We start from the raw sequence: 25082 nt of genomic DNA on the forward strand, positions 1-25082 counted from the left end.
TTGGATGTAAAGCTTAAAAATGTAATTTCCAGTCTATATTTATTTATTGGTTTTGTTTACCTTTTAATACTATATAATGATTCAATAAAAATAAATATTTTCAACTGCTCAGCATTACATGCATTCTTCCCTTGGTGAGATGAGGAGGACTATTTCTCAAGGCACCATGTGGGCAGGCGGTGATGTATGGTGAGGCCAGCGCAGGGATCATACATGATACTGTGTGCTTCTCGTGACAGAGCTAAGACTACAGGATGTCAATCTGGCAATGTCAAGAACAGCCTTGCCAAAAATAAGCTTCAGGTACTAAGCCAGTTCTTGAATAAAAGCAGACTAATTCTAGGGTCTGAGAAAGGAATCTCAAGCAATCCTATTGTTTGGAAGCTGCTCTGACAAGTTATTGAAATAAATTATTCCATTGGATGTATGACACCAGCTACACTTAGAAGCAGAGATATTTTACTTTTTAAAATTAAAAAAAAAATTTTAATGGTTTTATTTTATTTTTGAGACAGAGGGAGACAGAGCATGAGCGGGGGAGGGGCAGAGAGAGAGGGAGACACAGAATCTGAAACAGGCTCCGGACTCTGAGCTGCCAGCACAGAGCCTGATGCGGGGCTCAAACCCACGAACCGTGAGATCATTACCTGAGCCGAAGTCAGACGCTTAACTGACTGAGCCACCCAGGCGCCCCTTTTTAAAAATTTTTAATGTTTATTTATTCCTGAGTGAGAGAGACAGAGCGTGAGCAGGGGAGGGGCACAAAGAGTGGGAGATAAAGAATCTGAACCATGCTCCAGACTCTAAGCTGTCAGCACAGAGCCTGACGTGGGGCTTGTATTCATGAACCACAAGATCCTGACCTGAGCCAAAGCTGGATGCTTAACCTACTAAGCTATGCAGGCGTCCCAGAAGCAGAGACGTTTTAGTTATGAAGGAACAGAGTTTGCTGCTAACGCTTATTTAGGTCCTCAGAGTGGCACTCAAGATCTGCAATTTATAGGTTGTGCATATTGCCCTATCATCACCTATATGTGTACTCTGAATTGGTGTGTTCCTCGTAGATTCTATGGGGGTTCTGCCCTCATGTCCTTAATTCTCATTATTAAGTTCTTATTCTTTAATCCTGATGCTAAGATTTATCCAGTTTGGCTGATTGGTTCCTTTCTTCTTTCTTCCCTTTCTCTCTCTTCCTTTTCCAATAACTACTCTGTAATATCTTCTTACAGGAAAGACTGCACAGTCCTACAAAGATTTTCTGACCTACTGGAATGTGAGACCATGAGGGCATGGAACAACTTTTTTCTGTCTCTGTAACACAAATGCATACAACTGCTTAATGCTCTACTTGATAATCATGACAAAAAATAAACTATGTGCCTTTTGCTGTAGAGAAGATAATAGAATAAATGCAATGAAAGAAATCAGATGACTGAAATACTAAACAAGGAACAAGAAAAAAACACATGGTGATAGTTAACAAAGCAAGATCCCTAAACATATGTTGTACATGACCACCCTTCCTACAAAAGCAAAAAGCTAGACATTTTGTTTGCATGTTGATTATTGATTATGTGACATTGGAAGGATCCGTCTTGTTGATTAGGTGACATTGGAAGGATAAAGAGCAAATTTAGCCCCATCTGAATTTACCAACCTCTCCTTGGTGTGATCATTTTAGTGCATTTTATGGAACTATATCAGTTTGTGACATTCAGTTCCAAAGCAAATCATGTAGGTCTTTGAGTAACTAACACCTTACTGTGTCTGATAACTTTTAAACAGGTGTTTTCCATTTTAACACAGTCGTGTTTAGAGTGTTGGTTTAAAAACTTGGCTTTCCTCCTACCAGATGAACATAGGAGAAAAGGAAAAAAGAAAGAGGGAGGCAAACCATAAACCAGACTCTTAAATAGAACAAACTGAGGGTTGCTGGAGGGGAGTGAGTTGGGGGAGGGATGGGCTAATGGTTTATGGATATTAAGGGGAGCACTTGTTATGATGAGCACTGGGTGTTACATGAAAGTGATGAATCACTAAAATCTACTCCTGAAACCAATATTACACTATATGTTAACTAACTAGAATTTAAATAAATGCTTAAAAAAAGTAAACTTGGCTTTCCTCCATGCTCATGACTAGATCCTCCAAAGTAATCAAATTCCTTACACAGCCCATTCCTCTACTCACTGTACCACCTTCATTCAGATGCCAATTATCTCTAACGAGCTATTAGATCCATATGGATCTGTAGTCAATTAGAATCAGCACTGCTTTAAAGGTAGTGGCTCTTACTATTTTGGACATAGGTGTACTGAATTGCTCATTGGCCAGCCTCTTCAAATGTTAGCATGATACCCAGATGTTCCATGTATCTTTGTTTCTAATATCCCCCTAGCAACTGGTATTCTGCTTTCTTGATTTTTTTGTTTTGTTTTATTTCCATTTCCCTGTGGGAAATCCAATCTGGTGTTATCATCAGTGACAAAGAAAGTGCTAATTAGCAGATGAACGCAATTAGTAGTTACCTCAAATGTTTTCAGGTAACTTCTGTTTCTGACATATACTTACAGTATATGTCAGCATTTTTCATTTTACACGATATACATTCAACAAAACAGTAAAACAGAGGGGGAAAAAACTATAAACCAAAACAATCCAAAGTTAGTATTAGAGAGGTGGAGAATTTAGGCCTTTTCTCCAGCTTAGAGGATGTATACTTGTCCTCTCTGCCCAGTTGGTGCTGTTCCCTCTCAGTCTCCAGAGGAGGTAAAACCTCTTCTCTTCAATGGAGCCATCTCCAGCCATTTCTGATGCATCATCATGTTCACTCTGAAGTCCAAATTCTCACCAGACATCCTAGCCATTCATGAACTATTCTTGCCTCTATTGCAATGTCCTCTATTATGTAATTATGTCTGTTACACAATTCTTTCTGTATATATACTATATACTCCAACTAGACTGGAAACAATTTGAGGAAAAGAACTGTTGTTTCCTTTTTTTACATATACTACTATGGCTAAAATAATGCCTTGTATTTGGAGGCTCTCAAAAACACTTGCTGACTTAGGATCCAAGTGTCTCAAGCATCTAACCCAGTGATGGAGGGATGGATGGATAACCGGAATGAATGGTGGATGAGTCATACACATTAGAATCCAAAGAAACCTAACAATGGCTTGATGCAGACCCCTCATGTTTCAAATAAGGAAAATGTGACCCAGAAAGAAATGATCTCCATCAAAGACAATGCTAATTACTCCTGTAATTTTTATTCTGCATTTGCTGAGTCATCTGGATGTAATGGTTTTCCATTTGTTGTGTGTTTCATCTTTTCTAACAAATTTTACCTCTGCTGTGTATATATCATTGGGATTATCAGGAGTCTAAGCATATAGGAAGTGCTCAATATTTGTAAGAATTGTGGCAGAAATATTTGTTTTATCTCCAGCTCATACTACTTATCTTCTGGGGGAAAAAAGACAATTGCCCCTCTTTGAGCTCTGTATAGCTCCCTGCTCCTCACCTGGTTATGATGAGGACTGATGAGGAAAATGCTTTGCCATTATGGACCTGTACTCTGGACAGTTCTACCAGATGTCTTTGCAGAAATTTTTTTTTTACCTTGCAAGTGAGGGGAGAGATCACCTCCCTAGGGGTACAGCTGGGAAGACATGGGTCCAGGAAGAGTAGGGGAGCCTGGCTTCTAGCCTAAGGGAGAAAGTTGGATAAGGAAAATGAAATCTGTATTCTGAGAGAGGCAAAATAAGGACTGGAAAACTGGCAAAACATTATGAATGCCAAGAACTCTTTCGTAGTTCTACATACCATCTGTTTTTTTTTTTTTTAATGTTTATTTGGGGTGTCTGGGTGGCTCAGTTAGTTAAGCATCTGACTTCAGCTCAGGTCATGATCTCACAGTCTGTGAGTTCGAGCCCCGTGTCGGGCTCTGTGCTGACAGCTCAGAGCCTGGAGCCTGCTTCAGATTATGTGTCTCCCTCTCTCGCTGCCCCTCCCCTGCTCATACTCTGTCTCTCTCTGTCTCAAAAATAAATAAAAACATTTAAAAATAAATAAATAATGTTTATTTACTTATTATTTAAATTTTTTTTCAACGTTTATTCATTTTTGGGACAGAGAGAGACAGAGCATGAACAGGGGAGGGGCAGAGAGAGAGGGAGACACAGAATCGGAAACAGGCTCCAGGCTCTGAGCCATCAGCCCAGAGCCTGACGCGGGGCTCGAACTCACGAACCGCGAGATCGTGACCTGGCTGAAGTCGGACGCTTAACCGACTGCGCCACCCAGGCGCCCCTATTTACTTATTATTGAGAGAGAGAGAAAGAGCGCCTGCAAGCCTGCAAGTGTGGGAGGGACAGAGAGAGAGAAGGAGAGAGAGAATCCCAATCAGGCTCCACACTGTCAGCACAGAGCACAATGTGGGGCTCAGACTTACAAACTGTGAGACCATGAACTTAGCCGAAATCAAGAATCAGATGCTTAACCAACTGAGCCACCCAGGCACCCCTACCTACCATCATTTTTAACTCATAAGAAATGGTAGGAACAGGGTCATCTTATGAGCTAACCTATAATAAAGTACCTTTGTGACCATTAGAAAAAAAACTGTTCCTCCAGACAGAGATAGTCCTCTGCCTGGGTGCATGTCTTGTTGAGTGGTAGGGATAGATTTTAGTCCACACCCACCCCTCAGCAGGTATCTCATGCAGTATGAAGCCTGCACAAGTGTACGGTGGCTATGAACAGAGTTAGGAATACGATTTCCATTTCATGGATGAGAGATTTGAGGTTCTCATAGGTATCATTTTTTTTTAATGCAGGGGATTTTTGAAAATGCCTTGTTCCCATAGCTAGTAGGTAACAGACCTAGGATTCACACCTAGGTAATCACAAAAGCCTGTGCATTTCTCATGGAACTGCTTGTATCTCTTGTTATCATACGTGTTCTCTCCCTCCCTCTCACTCTCTTTCTGTAAAGTATACATATTAATCAACTCTCTCCTCCACCCCTGTTCCACCACCAGTGAACGCTAGAGGCACAATCAGGTCTTTTTTACTGAAACAGAGAGGACCATGTTCTCAATATTTACACAAGGCCACTTAATCCAGTATGGATTGCCCGCAGGTTCTCTGAAATAGGCAGACAGAAATCAATAAAAGTATAATATGTTACTGCTTACACTGCTTCTTCTATTCTTAGTCATTTTACAATTTCCATTTGTAAATGAGGTAAAGAGAGGGCCAGGAGGGTTGCAAAGAAAGTCTTTTCCAAAATAATGAAAAAGCATGCCACCAAAGAGATTCAAACACCAGTTTGTACAGAGCTGGGGATTTCTACTTCTGCCAAAATGAGTCTAAATTCAACAGCAACACAAGGAGCTAAATATGTTGGGTGAGTTACACATTACCTGGATAAATTAGATTTCCATGGGAGAGGTATTCATTCTTTCAAGTTGGTAGGACAAATTTCATGCATTGGAACAATTATTTACTAAATGCTAGAGGCCTAAAAGAGTTAACACAGCTTCGAAAGCAGCTGCATCTAATTGAAGGCATAGCTGGCGAAAAATCATTGATCAAGGGTCTTTGGGTACATGATTATGTGCTATATTCACATCGTGAAGAGACTGGCTCCTGCCCTCTGGCAGTTTGTAATCAAAGCATAAAGCAGTGCCTGCTTTTCAGGAGAAGTGGAGAACTAGGCATGTTTTCAGGAGAGAATCAGGCCCAGGGTAAAATGTAAATAACTAGTGACGAAACTGTGGAAGGAAGTGGAGACTTGATTTCAGAAACAAAACAAACACCAGTGCTTTTAAACTGTGAGGGACAAAGGTGGAAAAGGAAAACTTGATGAATATGAGCAAGATCTGGTCCATAGAGTGGGGCAGGAAAGACCCTGCAGGAAGGTGTTATAAGAGTGGAGGTGTGAGGAGAAGGTAGACTAGTAGCTCCAAATAAAAGAAGACCTTGGGCACCTGGGTGGATCAGTTGGTTAGGTGTCTGACTCTTGATTTCAGCTCAGGTCATGATCTCATGGTTTTTAGGACAGAGTCCTGCATGGGGCTCTACACTGGCAGCATGGAGCCTGCTTGGGAATCTCCCCTGCTTGCGCGCTCTCTCTCTCTCTCTCTCGCCCCAACCTGCCCCTCCCCCACTCATGCTCATGCATGTGCACTCTCTCTCTCTCTCAAAAAAAAAAAACAACTTGATCTCAAGGTGTTTTTATTCCCTTGGGAAGCCATACATACATACATACATACATACACACATACACACTCAATTTCATTGTGGAACCAACATGTGTTATATCAGAATTTCTCAAAATTTAATGCAAATATAAAATTCTGAGGAGTTAAAAAATAGAGATTCTGATCCAACACGTTAGGAATGGTACCAAGACTTTGCATTTCTAATCATCCCTGCTGATATTGATGCTAACAGTCTGTGAGCCTCAGGTTGAGGAGTAATAGAGGAAATTGAGGAAACAGGAAGGTGCTGTGGGAATGTACAGCAAGCAATGTTACTGGGGAAGAATTCTAAGATGGGATACATGAACTGGGCTCTGGAAAATGAGAACCAGAAAGACGTGGGTTTTGCAATAAGGTTCAGTAAACTGGTGAGTGAAAAATAGATTTCATTCATTCAACAAATACTCGGTGAGGTGCAAGGCATCCCATAGCAAAATAATTGCTGTTTGAAGCTCTCATATCAATTTGATCCCAAGTAAAAATAAAACAGCTGTAGAAGCAATGGAAAATGAAAGGCCATGGCTCTATTTCAGAATACCAAATTTTAAAATGCTAGTATTGTTTCACCTTTGAAATTTTAAATTGTATTTTGTTTTTTAAAATATGAATTTTTGGAGATTTTTAACCTCAAAATTTTATGCACACTTCTTCTTGGAATGGACAAGCCAAAGTAGTTGGGTGTTCATTCTGCTGGGCTTGTATTTTGCTTGCCTATTATGGTAGGAAAATTAAGGACAAAGACCTCATTTCCATTGACTCAGCACCAAATGACTTGTTTCAAGATGAGAGTAAACAGTAGTCATGTAGGCAGCCTTTAACTATGCAGCAGGTGTTGACACCTGTAGCTACTTAATTCTAGCCAATATAATCACCTCTCTCTCAAGGCAGCTGGCCCATGTAAAGCTCTGTCCACCATTACTGAAACTATTTGGAGATATTAAGTCATGGTCTTCCTTCAGATAATGTAACAAGAGAAGGGAAGGTTGGGATACCAGGGAACCACTTTGGTCAATAATGCATGTAGTTTAGGCTACACCCACTAGTACTCATGCAGCCAAGCATGGAACTACAACACCTGGACAGTCCGGTCCTGAGCCAGACAACATCAGCTTGCAAAGGGCACCACCTGCCAAGGGCTACATCTAGAATTGGCTAGAAAAGTGCTAATGTAGGAGGAAAAAAATAATAAGGCCTTCTCAGACAGGAAGTCACTGCATCATTAGAATTCTGTAGTAAATTTAGCTGTAATTAATTTGACCTTGCAATAGATGAATTTATTATTTGAGATTCAGGGTATATATTTGTGCATGTCTGTATGCATGTGCATGATGCATGGTAGAAAGCCCCCTCCCACACAAACACACACACCCTAAGTTCTTTCAGGTTGTAATCACTACAAATGGTTCCCATTACACTGGAGATTAGCAGATGCTCATTACCATTTATCAAATTGGGCATAAGGAGAGCAAACTGCTAGGGCATTAGCTCTTCCTAATGATACCACTGTGCCCTCATGCTTCAGCAACACCGCCCTCTTTCATATTTCTGAAGACTCTATATTTCAGCCTTTGCTCCAAGGCCTCAAACAAAAATCTTTATATACAAGGCATGTGTTTTTAAGGGACATTTAGGCCATCTTTTAAATGAGATAACAATACAGTAATATGCAATCATAAACTTCAAATATTAGGATAAATTGCTGGAGGTCAAACAGTTCTGCTGTCCTTTAAGCAAGAGGGTATCCAAATAATTCTGGAAATATGAGTCCTCATTCTGTTTTTTAAATCCCTCAGGGAAAGAAACTCCACATTTGCACTTGATAATCCAATTCTAATATATTTTTTTAAATATCAGTGTACATTTATTTAGTCTATTTCAACCATTTTTAATGGAACAGATACTCCCTAGGTCCAGGTTTATATGTTAAATTTAGGACTTTAAAAAATGGAGATTACAATCCTGTAAAAATGTGTTATATTTTTAAATGCATTATTTCCTATTATACATAATTTTATTAATAGAAAACCGTTACTGGCAGTTCATATACAAATCTCTAAAGCTTCCTGTATCCTTTCCTGAGTTTTCTCTCAGTTTGTTCTACCAAAACATTAATCCCAGAAAATGTCAAAACATCATTAAAAGCCCTTTTCACCATAACACCCATCTCAATTTTTTTAACCTGCTTTCTCTAGTGTGTCATGGGCGGGAAGGGACTTTTAGAGATGGTCTAGATGGATTGAGAATGTGGACAAAGGAAATTTTCTGTCTTCTCTGACATATCAGTCTGTCAGATAGAGGTGAATCAAATTCTCTCTCTTTCAAGGAGGATCAGCATTGTGTAATATCACTGCAAGATGCAAGCTTTTTTTAAATAACAAGTCATGAATAAGAAATTGGGGCAGTGTTGCAGCTCTGAGCTTTATCACCAATTTTTTTAAATATGCTGAAAGCTTAATTTGGTCAGCTATTTTCCCAAAAGACATAAAAATAGGAAAATAGCAGACGTAGCAAAATAACCTATGTCTACTGTCAGGCTCATGTGAGAAGAAAGGACTGTCACCAGCAAAAGCCACAGACCACTCCCCAGCTATAGTGTAAGAATCTAATTGAATGTCCACATCATGGTTCTCCAGAGTTTTAAGAGTCTTGGAGTGGCTTTTCATTTGCCAGAGAACTACTGTCCCCACACATATTGGGACACATACAGTGATGGTTGCTAATCAATATACTACTGGATAGCTAAGATCCCAGAGATAAAAATGAATGGTAAAACTCATGTTTAGGGCACTGGGTGGCTCAGTCAGTTAAGCATCCAATTTTGGCTCAGGTCATGATCTCGAGGTCCATGAGTTCGAGACCCATATCAGGCTCTGTGCTGACAGCTCAGAGCCTGGAGCCTGCTTCAGATTCTGTGTCTCCCTCTCTCTGCCCCTCCCCCATTTGCGAGCACTCACTCACTCTCTCTGGCTCTCAAAATAACTAAATGTTACAAAAAAAGTCATGTAGATCGATCATTCATTTTACAGCTGGGGAACTAAGCTGCAGAGATACTCAAAAACATGTCTGGTGTCACTTGCCTTGAACTCAGATTTCCTAAATGCCACATCAAGGCTGGATTGTGTATATCAAGAAAACCCAATATTTAATTAGAATTTGATTTCCAGAAGATATAAATAAGACTCAAGAGATAAAAGATCTGATTGCAAGTCAATGTTAATCTTTAAGTATTAAGAAAGATATATAACAAAATTGGCTGTGGAGCCAAAACACTGGATTCAAGTCTCAACTGTGCAATAAGACAAGTATAAATGGGCAAGTTGTTTTTCTCACCATCAAAGTAACAAGATTAGCCTACATGCTTTGGAAGATCTCTTCCAGTTTTAAGTAATAATTCTTAATTTATTGTACTCTGTGTTTACCTATAATAAAGCATAGTATCACTTATGGCTCCTTTCTAGATTCTTCAGTGGCTTCTTTTTCTTCTTCTTGGTCTCTTAAATACTGGGCTTTATGTAAGTTCAGCCTTAGCCTTTTTTTCTTCTTCTCACTTTATGTTTCTGTTTAGAATCTCATCAACTCTTCTATCTTTAGTCATAATCCATATGCATCTGATTGACTAATTCCATACTTCTTTGGTAAGATTGTTGTCAATTCTGTCTCAGAAATGCTTCTCAAATATTTCCTCTATTCCCATTTCTGCCGCCACAGTTCACAACTCAGTATCCTTGGAAAGTTGCAAAATTTTCCCCAATTGTCTCTGTCTTCAGTCTTTCCCTCTTCTAATCCATCCTCTCCATGGCTTTCAAGGTCATTATTTTAAAATATAACCTGATCATTTCTTATTTCTTGCACTCCAATTCAAAACTCAAATTATTCTCTCCACTGATCTTCCATTAACAGGAAATTGTCTAATAACTTTTCCAGCTTAATTTCCTAAATTTCCTTCATACTTTGTGTCCACAGCAATCACACCAAAGGATTTGCCCTTACCTAAACATACTACTATTTCCTGTGTCACTACAAATAACTAAATGATTTTCCAAAAGACTCTGAACTCCAACAGGGCAGGGGTTACATCACAGTCATTTTACATGTTCAAAGCCTGCCGGGGCATTTTGCACTTAGTGGGAACTCAGTAAATGTTTTTTTGTTGTTGTTGTTTTGTTTTGTTTTTTAATGAGTTAATTCAGGAACTAATTGGTGAGGAAAGATGAAATTAACATGGAATGATACCTTATAGAAATGTTTTTAAAGCACTGAAAATGAAGAATGCAAAATGCAAATTAACTTTTTCTGTGTTTGATACTGTTCTAATATAAACTCTGGTATCAAATAGAACTATAAATATAGACAGATCTCTGATTCACCTATCTATGTACTCTCCTGTCCTAAAATAAAGCAGAAAAGAATATAAGCCTCTATAGGAAGACATCAATATAGTTGTGCTGAATCCCTATTGTGAGACCAGCATTTACAGCTCTGTGTATTAGTTGTCCTAGATTATAAATCCTACCCTGGCTTTTAATTATTCAGATACCAAGGGATTCATTTACTACAGCTACCACTGCATTATAGCATGCTAATCCAAGGCCAGTTTAACATTTCTTATATTTATTTTTGCATGTGTTCCATTTCTTAAGGGGTTTTAAACATTTTAAATCTTTAGAAGGCTATTTATTTTCATAGAATTTTCTATGACTTCAAGAGTGTTTATGTTGTTTGCACTGTTACCTAACATTCCCAGTTATTCACTTAACAAAAGTCAGTAGACATGTGTGCTGCATATTTGAGATAGCAAATTTTACACCATCTGGTTTAGGTACCAGGATATCTTAGTAGTGAGCTATACTTGCAGATAATTTTGCATAACAAGAGCTTTTAAAGCTGTAACTAGACCTATCTTTCACACATGTGATGCTAACTCTTAAGCTGTGGTCATGTATTTCAGGGAGACCATCTGAGAATGAAAGGTTCCTATTTGATCTTGTGTGTGTGTGTGTGTGTGTGTGTGTGTGTGTGTGTGTGTGTCTTTTAAAATTTCTCTCCCACTCTGTCAATACCTACATAGTGTTAGATACAGTTAGGAATTAATCACAGAGTTTTTCAAGGTATCTTTATGGACACTGAAGTGTCTGTTCTGGAAAATGGCTCAGTAGGTGGATTCATCGCTGATGGAATATTTATAAGAGTTGACTGCTAATGGAGTAATAGACTATAAAATATTTCTAAGTTTGTACAATTCTCTAGTGGAATTCTATTTCATATCCTCACTGTGAAATCCCTGAAGGAAGGGCCCATATTCCATTCATTCAATCATTCATTTATCAAATATGCTTGGAAGTATCTTATCTACTAGTTACTATGCTTGGCTTTGAAAAGGGAACACTGTACAAAACAATAGCATCTTAATTTGTCTCTTTATTTCAGATTAGGGCTTTGAAAACTATTCTTACAACTGATAGGAGGCTTTCCAATAGATTAAGATAATGATGGCCCCTAGGGCACATTTCCCTATGGTGAAATTCATACTTATTTCTTCTCCTCCTCTTCAAAGCTTCCCTCACTGTAGGGAAAAATTTTTTTTCCCTACCAACTTCCACTCACAAAGATTCAGAGACCAAACACGTGTAAACCAAACAAAGAGGCAATTATCAAATATTTAATGAACAACTATTAGGTATGGCTCCTTCATTTACTAGCCAAAGGTTGGTTGGGCACATACTGTGTGTCAGGTAACAATCCAGGCACTGTACCACAGTTAGCTGGGGATAAACAAGTATCAAGTGATTAAGTCCTGGCCTCAAAACATGTTCATCTAATTTGAATGTGTCTCTCCACTCTACCAACTGGAGACAAATATGCTGAATGCTGTCTAATCACTACCACACCTAAATCCTCCAAAAGAAGCTGTGTGTACTCTTCAGCCTACTGCTCAGTTTGTCCATTTTAATAACCTTTGATTTAAAGAGAAGGAAAAGGTACGCAAAAAGCAACATACTCTTAACTATTCTTTCTGGCCCTTGGGCTGAAATAACAGAGGATTATTAACGCTGCCTCATTTAATAACTATTAGCCTAATTACCTGGAATGGAGAGGTGCATTTGGATAGTCCAGGAGCTGGAAGAACTTTTCCATCATAAAGAGCTGCCATCCCTTACTGGGGATTATTAATTCTGCTTCTTCATCATCTGAGGGTCTAGTAGAAAGCTGTGCTGACTGAGCATGTCCCATTTAGGATATTTTCCATCAGCACATTGGGCTTGATCCCATTGTTTTTTAGGTTTTTGTTTTTGTTTTTGGTGTGTGTGTGTGTGTGTGTGTGTGTGTGTGTGTGTGTGTGTGTGTTTCCCTCATGCCCTGAGGAACAGTGAGAGTAAGATTTTGGGTTTAATAACAAATGTAAAAGCTCAGTAAAATGCAGTGCAGTATCCAGGTTCCTCAGCTTCCCTAGAGCATGATAATAGCTTTTACACATTATATAACACTGCTTTCTTTGTGCCATTCTTCTGTTGCAGGAATGACAAGGACTTTCCATTATTTATTAACTTATGTTCAAATTTATCCACTCCACATCTGTGGCCTTTGCATAACCTCAACCCACTCTACCTATTCTGATTATCTATTTCCACACTGGGCCACACATTCTCTACTTTGGAAAGCTCACCTTCATTGTCTTTTTTTTTTTTTTAATATAGCTAGAATTTGTTTCTATACTCCTTCCTCTCTTAATGTAGTTGGAATTTCTATTGCATGCTATGTATGTTTTACACATTTGAGTACTAAATTACATACTATCATTGAACTATGCAGCAAGAATCCACCAGAGTGATGAGTGGACTATTTTCTTACCTTTACCTGAGTGATATAATAATGTTCTTATACTTTAACCCATTGATTCCACCCTGATGTAGTTATATAAAGGAAATCAGTAGAAGAAGGAAAATATACATGGATATTCATCACAGCTGGAGGTGGGTGCTGGGGCTGTTGGGGACTGGGCAATTCAATTATTGTATATCAACTCCAAGAAGTATTATGTTGGTATTATAATTATACAGTTTAGCAACATGGAAACTTTTAAAATTTAATATTAAATAAAACAATTAGAATTCTGATTAGTGTTCATGCAACTATATATGTCTACATAGAAAGGAGAAATGGAAAGGAGTGAAAACAAAAAAAAATTGAAAGGTGTATGGAAGTTCTTTGAGGGCAAGTATTTTTGTATGTTTTATTCAGTGCACACAAACGTAGATCAACACTAGGCAAATAAGAGATGTTTAATAAATACTTGTTGAATGAATGAATATTTATTATGAGTGGTGGGACTGTAGGTGATATGTCTTCTTTTAGTATTTCTTCTTCCATTATAATGGTCTCTGTGGGGGAAAAATGGACGTGTGTGGGGAAAACATAAGGAAATATGCATTTGTAACTGAAACATATCCTTGATTCATAGATGGACACTTCTGGGGTAACCCCAGGTGAATGAAAAAGAAGACAAGTTAGACAAGTTAAAGTGAATCATATTATCTTACTTAGTTCTCATAATACTCCACTGAGGTGGGTGTTATTATCATCCTTTTATATATAATGAGACTTATCAGATTCAGAAAAGTAAATTACTTAAAACACTGAGGATGTATCAAAATCAAACATCTTGGAAGGAACTGAAAAAGTAAAATTTTAAATGGTGAGCAAGAGGCAAAAGCCAGAGTGGGTACAGCACCCACATCAATGATTCTCTTTCTACACTTACAGAATGTATAAAATAAAGGAAAATAAATTAGAAAAAAAAAAACTTTGTGAAAAGCAGCCCAGTCCCTTGAGCAGTACTTAGGTTAATATACCATCCCTCCTCTAATAGTGGAGATTATGGCTACCATAATGGATAGCAAAGCAGTATCAAGGCACTGAATTGTGTTGTCTCAATTTAGGAAACTGCAATCTTCCGTGTATTTGAATGCTGATGGATTGTGCTAAGTGATTGGATTTAAAGTGAGCAGAGAAAGGTAATCAGCATTACAATTTCATGCGAGGATGGCCTTTTTATCCTTCTATGTGTGGAAGTAAATGACAGTAATGGGATCTCTTTATTATTTAGTTCATCTAAGTGTTCTCTATCAGCTTTAGATCAAAGACAGACAAAGGTTTAATCTGTGTGGAGGATGCTCAGTGGAATGTGTTACCAGCTGAAGCCAAGCAACTGTTTCCATACAAAAGACACCGGTTACTTGGGCATGAGAGAGACAGACAGACAGACAGACAGAGGGGAGAGATAGGGGAGGGTAGGCCTGGGGGTGGTTAACAAGCAACATATTTTAGTCTCTTACGTATGCCTAGACTTGTTTGTGTCTGAAGGCACATACTGGTGGCGGCAACCTTCTCAGGTCATTCTCTCAGAACTCTAGAGAGTTTCAGATCCTTTTGCAATATAAGAGACTCAGATTGAAAAATATTGGGCAATACTATAGACAGCTTGTGTTCCTCCCAAATTCGTGTGTTGAAACTTAATCCCTAGTGTATTTGGAGGTGGAGATTTTGTGAGGTGATTGGTCATGAGGGTGGAGCCCTTGTGAATGGCATTAGTGCCTTTGTAAAAGAGACCTCAGAGCAATCCCTTCCTCTTGGGCCCTGTGAGGACCCAGAAGACTGCCGTCTATGAACCAGGAAGCAGGTTCTCACCAGAGAATGAATATGCTAATGTCTTGATCATGGATTTCCCATCTTCCTGAATTACAAGAAATAAATTTCCATTATTTAATCCACTCAACTCAGTCTTTGGTATTTTTCTTTTTCTTTTTTTAAATTTTTAAAAATTTATTATTATTATTTTTTTTTTTTTGAGAGAGAGACAGAGCATGAGCTGGGAAGGGTCAGAGAGAGTGGGAGACACAGAATCCCAAGCAAGCTCCAGGCTCCGAGCTGTCAGCACAGAGCCTGACATGGGGCTTGAACCCACTGACTGCAAGATCACGACCTGAGCCGAAGTGGGGCACTTAACCAACTGAGCCACCCAGGCGCCCCTCTTTGGTATTTTTCTTATTGAAGCCTAAATGGACTAAGATAAACACTAAATTGAAATGTCCTTGTTTCAGCCAGTCGGGCCCCTATAACAAAGTACCACAGACTAAATGGCTTATACACAACAGAAGTTTATTCCTTAGCTGTCTGAAGGCTATAAATCTGAGATCAGGGTGCCAGCATGAGCAGGTGCTGGTGAAGGCCCTCCTCTGAGAAGATGGCTATTTTCTCTTTGAATCCTCACATAGTGGAGATGGTACCCAGAGCTCCTTGGAATCTCTTTTATTTGTGAATTTGGAGGGGACACATTCAGCCCATCACAGTCTTTGAACTTTTTTTTTTTTTAAATCAATGGGTATTTGCAAGAGGAGAGCAAAAATTGTAATTCAGAGCATTGTTGGTGATTTCTCATTAGGAGTGAAGGCAGAGCCCAATGACTTTTAATTTTATCCTTAAAATCAGGCTTAAGGTTTCTTCTGCATTACTTTAAACTTTTCTAATTCCATGTCTTATATTTTAAAATAGTCTGGCATAAAATGACAAATAGGATAAACTTAGTCTCTTCCATTCTTTTTTTTTTTTTAATCCTCCCCTTTCTGTGGCAAGATTCTGTCTTCAGCACTCCTCACCACTCATTTTCACTCAACCCCTACTATCCAATGCTCAACACAGGATTGCTTCTGCCTCTGAGAAGCTACATAAACCTATGTAATCCTATCATTGTCACTTCTTCCTTCTTAATATTTCTCATCTGGAAAAAAAAGTCTTTGGGGATTACTGTAAATATTAAAGTAGATAGTATATAGAATATTTTGAAAATGTAAAGAGCTATACCAATGTGATTTTTATTATAGTGCCCCATAGATTTAGGGTTCCAGTCTCCAGTTCATTTCCATCTAAATCCCTTTAGGACGTACCAGGTGATAGGTAATAAACAGAAGCATTGACAGATGATGAAAAGGCAAATAGATACTGAAAATCAGATAGTACAGATGAGTCAATCTAGAAGAAGACTGAAAACTGGTCACTGGATTTAGCAAAGCAGAGGTTGTTGGTGAGTTTGAGAAAGTGGTATAAGAGGCTACTGAGAGCAAAGCCTGACTGGAGTCATTTCAAGAGAAGAATGAGAGGCAGAGAAATTAGACACACAAAGTATAGGCAACTCTTTTGAAGATTTTTCATGTAAAGGAGCAAATAAATGAGTTGGTAGCTAAGAAGACACCTGACAAGCAGGTTTGTTCATAGACTGAAGAGAAGGACTCAGTAGAGAAGAAAAAATGATAATACAGGATGAGACTCTGGAATGCCTTTGGATAGGCAAATAGGGTAACATGGGGAGCCCAAAATAGTTGGGATTGGCTGCACAGACATTTCATCCACCATAATAGGACAGAATATACCAGTGATGCTAGCAGCTGGATAGGTATGGTGGTGGGGCTTACCGGACTTTTCTTCTAAATGAATCCTTTTTCTTAGTGAAATAGGAAGCATGGTCATAGCACTGAGAATGAGTTGGAGTTCAAATAAGAAAGGAAAAAGCGTAGGAAGGAGGAAGGATTTTGGAGGAAGAAATGGACTAGAATGCTGTGGTATGATTTCTGGGTAGTTTTGAGAGCTGAGATGAGGTTAGAGGTTATAATTTAGAGATAGGCTATAGGCACAAAGTAGAAGATAATTTGGAAATCAACATGGCTAAGGTTTTGCTAAATGAGTACAGAGAAGCAAGAAGGGGCAAGAGAATTTAGGATAAGTGTTAGGGAATGGTAATAATAGTTGACCAGGAAAGTGAGACCCTGAGGAGAATGAAAGAGTCAGAAGGAGCTAAGATCAACATCAGGTCCAAGGACTATTGGAGTCAGGGAGAAGGAGAAGAGAACTGAAAATAAAAGAGATAATGGTCAGAGTATAGAGTTTAAATGTGATAATGGAGGGACTGCACTATATCAGGATATATGGTATAATGAGAGTCTGCCCCCAGACACCTGCATGGCTTGCTCCTTAAACTCCTTTAAGTTTTCTTCCCTAAAGCATTTCTCAGGGAGAACTTTCCTCATTGGCTTATTTAAAATTTCAATTTCTCTCCAGACTCACTGGTGCTTACCTTTTCTTATATTTCCTTAATTTTTTTTTACCATTTCAGACTCTGTATATATTTATTTACTTATTTTATTGTATTTCCTTCCTCAATTGGTCCTGAGCACCAAAAGTTATGTCTGTTTGATACCTATAGCATGTTTAGTGACTAGAATACTCCTTGGTACATAGCTTAAGCACTCTCTATATTTTTGTTGAATGACCTGAATAAAACAATTTCATTTTTTAATGTGGGATTCCAAAGAGACAGGAGAAAAAAATCATCAAGTTCTCTTAACTTCATGGCTCTTCTGGACATTTGAATTTCCTGAATGGCTGAGGATGAATTCATGCAATTCCTATTAAGTGTAACTATTCTTGAATAGAAATCTAAATAAACAGAGAATATGGAGCTGTTCTTCCCTATAAGTTGGATTAAATGAAACACTATTTAACCAGCCTATGTCATTATTATAAAATTAGCTATTTAGATTCTCCTGAGGGGTGTGAGTGTGAATTTTGTTCTCTTGCCAAGGGTTGCTAGTGATCTGGATATTATAATACATTTAGTTATGTCTATTCCTTTGTCTCTTTTCTGTCATGCCACGAGCTATTACTCTGGACTACATGTGTGTGCATGTCTCTAACAGCTCATCCCGCCACACACCTGCCCCTACTCCTTCATTTGCTGTCTTCATACCATTGGGCCAATTTTAAGCAATTTGTGTGAAATAGGAGAATATAGACATTAAGTAACGGCATGAGTGCCACTGATGAAATTGAGCTCTAGGTAACAGAGTTTTTCTTCCTTGGTTATGTACTTCTAGATTCTTAACTGTATGCTAGAAAGGGGAAGTTGATAGACTTGAATTAACAAAAGGTAAGGAGTTACTGTAACTTGGGTCATGTGGTACTTTGGTCCCTCAAATCCCCTCTTCTTATGTGATGGCTGCCTCCTCCAACTCTTCATTGGCCAACTCTACACAAGTAGAGCTAAACACTTAATACCTCATAAAAATGGGTGAGAAAGAAGAAGGTCACCAATTAAGATCTTCTGGGTGGAAAAATTCTGCTCTTAAAATGTGCCCATTAATAAAAGCTCCATAGCCCCCTAGGACAAATTTCCATTTGAAGATACATTCATGTAGAAACAGCAAATGGGGAAATATTTTAAAAAGACAGAAAAAAAAAACCCAGCAGTGTTCTCTAACAGTTTTAAGAATAATGCAAAGGTCTATGATAAATCCTGAATAATTCACCTGACCTAGATTTAAATAGCACAGGTAATTCATGCAGCAATAGACATTTGGTTACTTAACAAATATTCCTATAGGGACAAGTAATACATTTACAGTTTTAGTTGTGTGCTGTGTTCAGAGTCTCAGTTCTACTCTGTACTTTTGGAGGACTATTAGCCATGTAAGAGTCTGGAAAGCAGAGTTTTTGTTTTTTACTGGTCTCTGATATAAATTGTCAAGAGTCACGGCACTGACCATTATACTTTCTGGCTTTCAGCTTCCTCATCTGTAAAATAATCCCTCAAATTTCAGAGTCAAAATTCCACAACACCTTGGGACTGGATTAAAGGACTGAGGAGGAGTTCTGGTTCCACCCAGTAGAGGGCAGTGTTACCTAGACAAGATCTCAGCATGCATACAGGACAGAGGGAGCAATGGAAGCTGAATTCGGAATAGAGAATGGGTAGCTACCTATCTCTCAGTCTTGAGTCACCAGACCACAAATGCTTCTCCACAAAATAGCAATTTCAAGCAAGTGTAGAAATGCACTCCTCCTCAATCATTTGCCACGATTCCCAAAATGGACACATTACTCATTTCTACTGGAATATGAACAGGAATTTAAACTCCTACAATCTGTGTTGTTTTCTGAAATTTAAAGTTTGTTCTATGAATACATTCATTTATATAAAATACAGCAGCTTGTCTATACATATTGAGCATTTAAAAATTACAGTTGAAAGTGGCAGATTTTTATCCTGCAAAAATATTTAAGAAGTATTTATAAAGTTTGATTATATTTAATATGCTAAGAGAGGAAAATTTAATTGTACTTTTTAATATACAAATAACCAAAGTCGTTGGCTGGTGACACATAGATGATTTCAAAGTTCTAAGTGTCTAATCCGTAGTTACAATATTGGATGAAGAACTGAATCTTGAACAGTTTGCAAAGTTCACAGAATGCCTCACATTAGAGTGGCCCCCTATGGGACACAAGAGCTGTCTAAGAATATATTCTCTAATAGCCAGACCAGTCTGGTGGGCTACGACTGGTGTATATAAAGTAAAATAGTAGCAGAATTAGATAGTTTAAGATAAAATAGCACAAGTAGATAGTTTAAGATGCTGTCTGTACAATACAAATGATAATTCAGTAAGAGGTATAGCAGTATTTGTTGAAAACTGACAAAATGGATGAATCAAGACATAAGTATGAAAAATGGAGGACACTTATTGGGATGAGCACTGGGTGTTGTATGTAAACGATGAACCATGGGAATCTACCCCCAAAACCAAGAGCACACTGTACACACTGTATGTTAGCCAATTTGACAATTTTATTATTGAAAACATGGAAAGTCTTCATTAAGGGGGTGCCATTTAACAACAGAAAAATTAGGCAATGCATGTAAAAATATGTTAAAAAGTCAAAGGCACTGTGCACATGTAAGATAGTATTGTTATCATTACTACAACTTTGGAGTTCATGTTCATCCTGAAATCCTGTACTTTGTGACTTATAAAGGCACTTTAGTACAACCTAGCAACTTCTGCTTCTTCTTTGATCCTTATCACTGATGGAGGGCCTACTTGCTTTTTTTTTTTTTTCTTCTCTCAGTATAAATGCCTAAGCCTAAAAGGAAGGAGTTAATTTGAGAATGATGTAATCCTACCTGGGCCCAGCATTGTGACCTGGGCAAGTCGCAGCCTAGAGAGCAACCATCTGTCTTTCTGTGCAATGCCCCACCCGTGCTATTCCTGGCTAAAAGACTGTTCCCTCTTAGGGGGAGTTAACAATTTCTCAGATCAGGAGAAAGCCTGGCTACTTGAAAGAAAATAAAATCATGCTCTCCCCTCCCCACTATCTTTTGCCTGTAGCAACTCTAAGTGCAATAAAATGTGAGAGTAGGAACGCATTGCTATGGCAACAAAGTGTACTCTAATAATGAAGATGGTATCTAACAAGCAGGAGCAGCGAGAACTTTAAGGGAGAGTGAAAGGAAGTGCACTGTGAGGAAGTAGGAAGGAAAAAGAACATAAGAACTTTAAAGTTTTCCATTCTTCAGCCTACACATATTAGCCCATTTAGAAAAGGTGGATTTCTGTTTTGGCCAACTTCCTCCTTAGGGTATTTGGTATCCAGTACTTCCTATAAGCAGGCAGAAGGAGAGATGAGCCCATTTGATGCAGAAACATGGAACAATATACAATTGTTCAGGTGGTCCACAGAGGTGTATCTTGACCCTATGCTTCACAGTCCAGCTTCCCATGGCTAGGTCCAAATTCTTTGATATGATAATTCTCTTCGCCACTCCCAACTGAATAGGGGCTATGAAACACTCCTGTACCCATTATGCCTCCTTTGAAAAGGAGTAAAAGAAACCTCATTTAAAATGGAGCCCAGGAGGGGCGCCTGGGTGGCGCAGTCGGTTAAGCGTCCGACTTCAGCCAGGTCACGATCTCTCGGTCCGTGAGTTCGAGCCCCGCGTCAGGCTCTGGGCTGATGGCTCAGAGCCTGGAGCCTGGAGCCTGTTTCCGATTCTGTGTCTCCCTCTCTCTCTGCCCCTCCCCCGTTCATGCTCTGCCTCTCTCTGTCCCAAAAATAAATAAACGTTGAAAAAAAAAATTAAAAAATAAAATAAAATAAAATGGATCCCGGGAGCCCTGAAGGGGGCGCTCTCGGCAGCCTGCGAAAGCAGCAGGGAGAACAAAGATCCCTCCCTGCCCAGCAACAATGTACTAACCACCTTTTGCAGTCAGTAAGGAAGAGCCACAACCTCAAAATCTTGTCCTCCTTCAGTGAACTTTGGTTCCAAACTACCCTCCGCAATCTTCCCCTAGAACCTACTAAAAGCTTACCTTCCGTCTGTCTTGTGAACTTGCCTACAGTCCTTCCCTAGTTTGCTTGTCCTGAATTGCTATTCTGGAATAAACTCATCTTTGCTAATAAAATAACTGGCTATTTTACTCTTGAAGTTAACACTAGAACAAACACACAAGTCAAGGACTCTTAAGGAAAATAAAGAGGGGCAGGTAAGAATCAGACACCGACTTGAAGTAGACTGAATTTATCTCACCTCTTCTTCCAAAAAATGTTAAAGTCAGGTATTCAGAATTGGCTAGGTTATGCCACAAACAAATCAACTCCAACATTTTAGGGGTATAAGCAGCAAAGGTGAATTTCTGAGTCACAGTATCCATTAACCACACCTAGAAAAGAAGCTTGGCTCCATGTATCCCCCATTCCCGAAATTAAGATGGATTTTGCAAGTTGTCAGGGCATGGTGAAGAAGAGTAACCTAGGGTCTGTGTCAGAATGAAATGCTCTGATCTATAAGTGACACATGCCACTCATGTCACTTCTTCGTAAAACCCATTGGCCAGAACAACCCCATTCATTTTAAGAAGGCAACAATGAGTGACAATCTTCCCAGGGGTCTGGAAGAAAAAACATAGATTACAAACATTTTAGGAGCCTCCCATAATATTAGTGCACCAAGACTTTTTAGATAGGTTGTGTATAACAAAGCTTTTACTTAATATACATGTTTATTTTCTTTTGGAAAGTAGTAGACCATTGTGTTATATAAAACCTGTCTTATTCCCTACAAGAATGTGTCTATATGAGGACCCAGAAGCATTGGTACAGGGGCAGCATGATCATTTAGACTCACATTGAAAACTGAGCAGTTGGCGGACTCACTACTGGCAAGACTCCAGTGGCAAAGTTTTGCAAGGGGGTAAGTTGAAGCTTTGTCATCCATCTGAAGGTGAGAAGGTGGATCTAAGGTTAAGGTTTTCAAAATCAGAAAACTTCCAGAGCCTCATGATGACTGTACTGACTTGATCTTTTTCAGATCTTAAAGGTGTTCCCTATCTTAAAACAAAAATGAAACAAACTAAAACAAAGCCAGTTTTCCTCCTTTCTCTTGAAACTCTTTAAGCTCAGTTAAAGCCCCATTTCTATTCATTCCATTCTTTGAGCCTCCATTGCACTTATAATCAGCAAGTGTTTCTTCAAACATTTAATAGTTCTCTAACATTCCAATTTTTCTCCCCATTCAAAAGAAGCCTTGTGACAACAGTAACCTTACCTTTTCCCTTTAGCAATCCCTTTTAGCACTTAGCACAGTGCCATTACAAAGTTGGCAGACAATACATATTTATTGATTATGCCAGTAATTGGAAAAGGAAGAATTTTTATTGAGAATAATGGACCAGGCTAATGCAAATATACTTTGGATAACTATGTTGTCACTGAAAGTTTTATTTTTAAAAGACAGCTCTGTGATGCGGAGTTGACTGACAGTTCAGTTCCTTTAAGCCCCTTCCAGTGAGGTGGGAAAGCCATCAAAAGGGAGAGGGAGAGAGAGAGAGAGGGAGACAAAGGTGGGGGGTGGGGAGAGAAGCTAATGTTGGGAACAATATGGTACAGGAAAGTAAGAATTGAATTAGAACCTGGACCTTGGATTCTATTATTGGCTCTGCCACTTACCAGCTTATGTAAGGGGGGGCCTCAACATCTTCATCTATGTAAAAGGACACATGCAATTGCCTGGCCTACTGCTCAGAATGCTGTGAGAATGGAACAAAGTCATGTAAGTCAAAGGAGTGTGAAACTTTTTAAATACTTTACAAATATAATGTTAAAGTGGGGTCATTAAGAAGGACCCAACTTGTATCTAATGTCTTTTGTGCTGCTGGAACAATTTAAGGAAGCTTAGGGGATATGTGATAAACCCCTGACAACACATGTTCTGAACTCTTTGAAAGCCTTGTATCTAATCAGCAGAAGGTCCTGTTGCTAATTGCAGGGGGTTTCTCCATGGGCATCGAGTTCAGTTTGTAAAGTGTGATATTTATAACTTTCTGAAGCCTCAGTCCCTCTCAGAATCCCAGGAAATAAGAGTGTGATCTGATTGTGACTGTAGATTGCAGGTTGATATTGCCAGGCTGGTGGTGATTTCTAACAAAAGCAGAACAGCAGGTATCATTGAGAGGAGAGCACTAAAGCTTTCCATATCTCTAAGAGGACCTGCTTCCCCTCCCTTCTCCCTTTCCTCCCTTCCTCCCATCTGAAGAGGAAAAGACCATGGCTGGAGCCAGAACAAATCCGCTCACCTGCAAAGGCAGACACTGACAATACTGGTGAGACAGGCTACTGGGGGCTCTGGCAGTAGAGAGAGAATTACTAATGGCAGGAAAAATTCACATGGCGTTGGAACATGTGGGTAGGAAATCACAAGGATCTTTTATGAAGGGCAGGGATTCTATGGAGGAACCACATTAATACATGAGCCCAGCAGCCACATGCCCAAGAGATGCTGCTATGGGGGGAAGCGAGGCAGATCCAGCACCTGCAAGGCAGATTCAGTTTTGGCCCCAACTCTTAATTCTATCCTTAGCTTCTGTGAACATTAGTTTTCTCACCTGAGAAATGGCAACATAGCAAAAATAAAAGCCATTCAGAGCTTTGGTGTAAGAATAAAATAAGAATACTTACAGGAAGGGCCTTCCTTTTAATTAGAATAATTGGTATATCATTTGTAATTATGAAAAGACTTTATGGCAGTATCCTGCACCTCCTCAAGAGACCTAGACCAGGAGGATTATGATTGATTGTGATGCAGAAGGAGAGAAACAGACCTGGGAGCTAAAGAACTTATATCCAGCATCATGGACCTAACACAGCCTGAGTGCTTAAAAATGAGGGAGGCAGATTTGGTCCCGTGATTGCATCATGGAAATCCTAAGATTCTGCAAAATATCCTTTTGGCCCTGCGAGGCTATCCACATCCTAGTCCCCAGAGCCTGTGAATATGTTATTTTGCATAGCAAAGGAGGGAATTAAGGTTGCACATCAGGGCATATTAAAATAGGATGATTATCCTAGATTATCCAGTAGACCCAATGGAATCAAAAGAATCCTTGGAAGTGGGAAAGTGTGGAAGAAATGCAATGACAGAAGCAGAGTGGGAGTACTCAACCAGCTATAGTTGGCTTTGAAGATGGACAAGGGGGAACATGAAGGATTGAATGTGAGGAGCCCCGAAACACTAGGAAAGGCAAGAAAATTATTTTCTCCCAGAGCATCTAGAAGGAACACAGCTCAGCCTACACTTTGATTTTAGCCCAGTAAGATCCGTCCTGGTTCAGACCTGTAACCTATAGAACTAGGAGGTAATAAATCTGCGTGGTTTTAAACCAGGAAGTGTGTGGTAATGTATACAGCAGCAATAGAAAACAAATACTCAAAATAAGCTATCTGACGCTAAGTAAGTGCTTTTGAATGTTAATATCAAGAGTTAGCACATCAGAAAGGTGAGTATCTAAATGAAACAAAGAATTCAGAGAATATAAACTGTAAAACAGACATAAGTTGCCACTTTTAACATCTGTAACCACAGTCTAAAGAAACAAGATTAAATCTGAGACAATCACAGAAGCTCACTCTCTTCACTGAGGCCCAATG

At 39.0% G+C, this 25082-nt stretch overlaps 1 pseudogene; it reads right to left on the reverse strand.

Moving 5' to 3' along the window:
* Nucleotides 1–21961: 21961 nt before the first annotated feature.
* LOC122467071 overlaps nucleotides 21962–25082 on the reverse strand; it is an 86039-nt pseudogene continuing 82918 nt past the window's right edge.

This window comes from Prionailurus bengalensis, chromosome A3 (genome assembly GCF_016509475.1).
Source record: "Prionailurus bengalensis isolate Pbe53 chromosome A3, Fcat_Pben_1.1_paternal_pri, whole genome shotgun sequence".
NCBI lineage: Eukaryota > Metazoa > Chordata > Mammalia > Carnivora > Felidae > Prionailurus > Prionailurus bengalensis.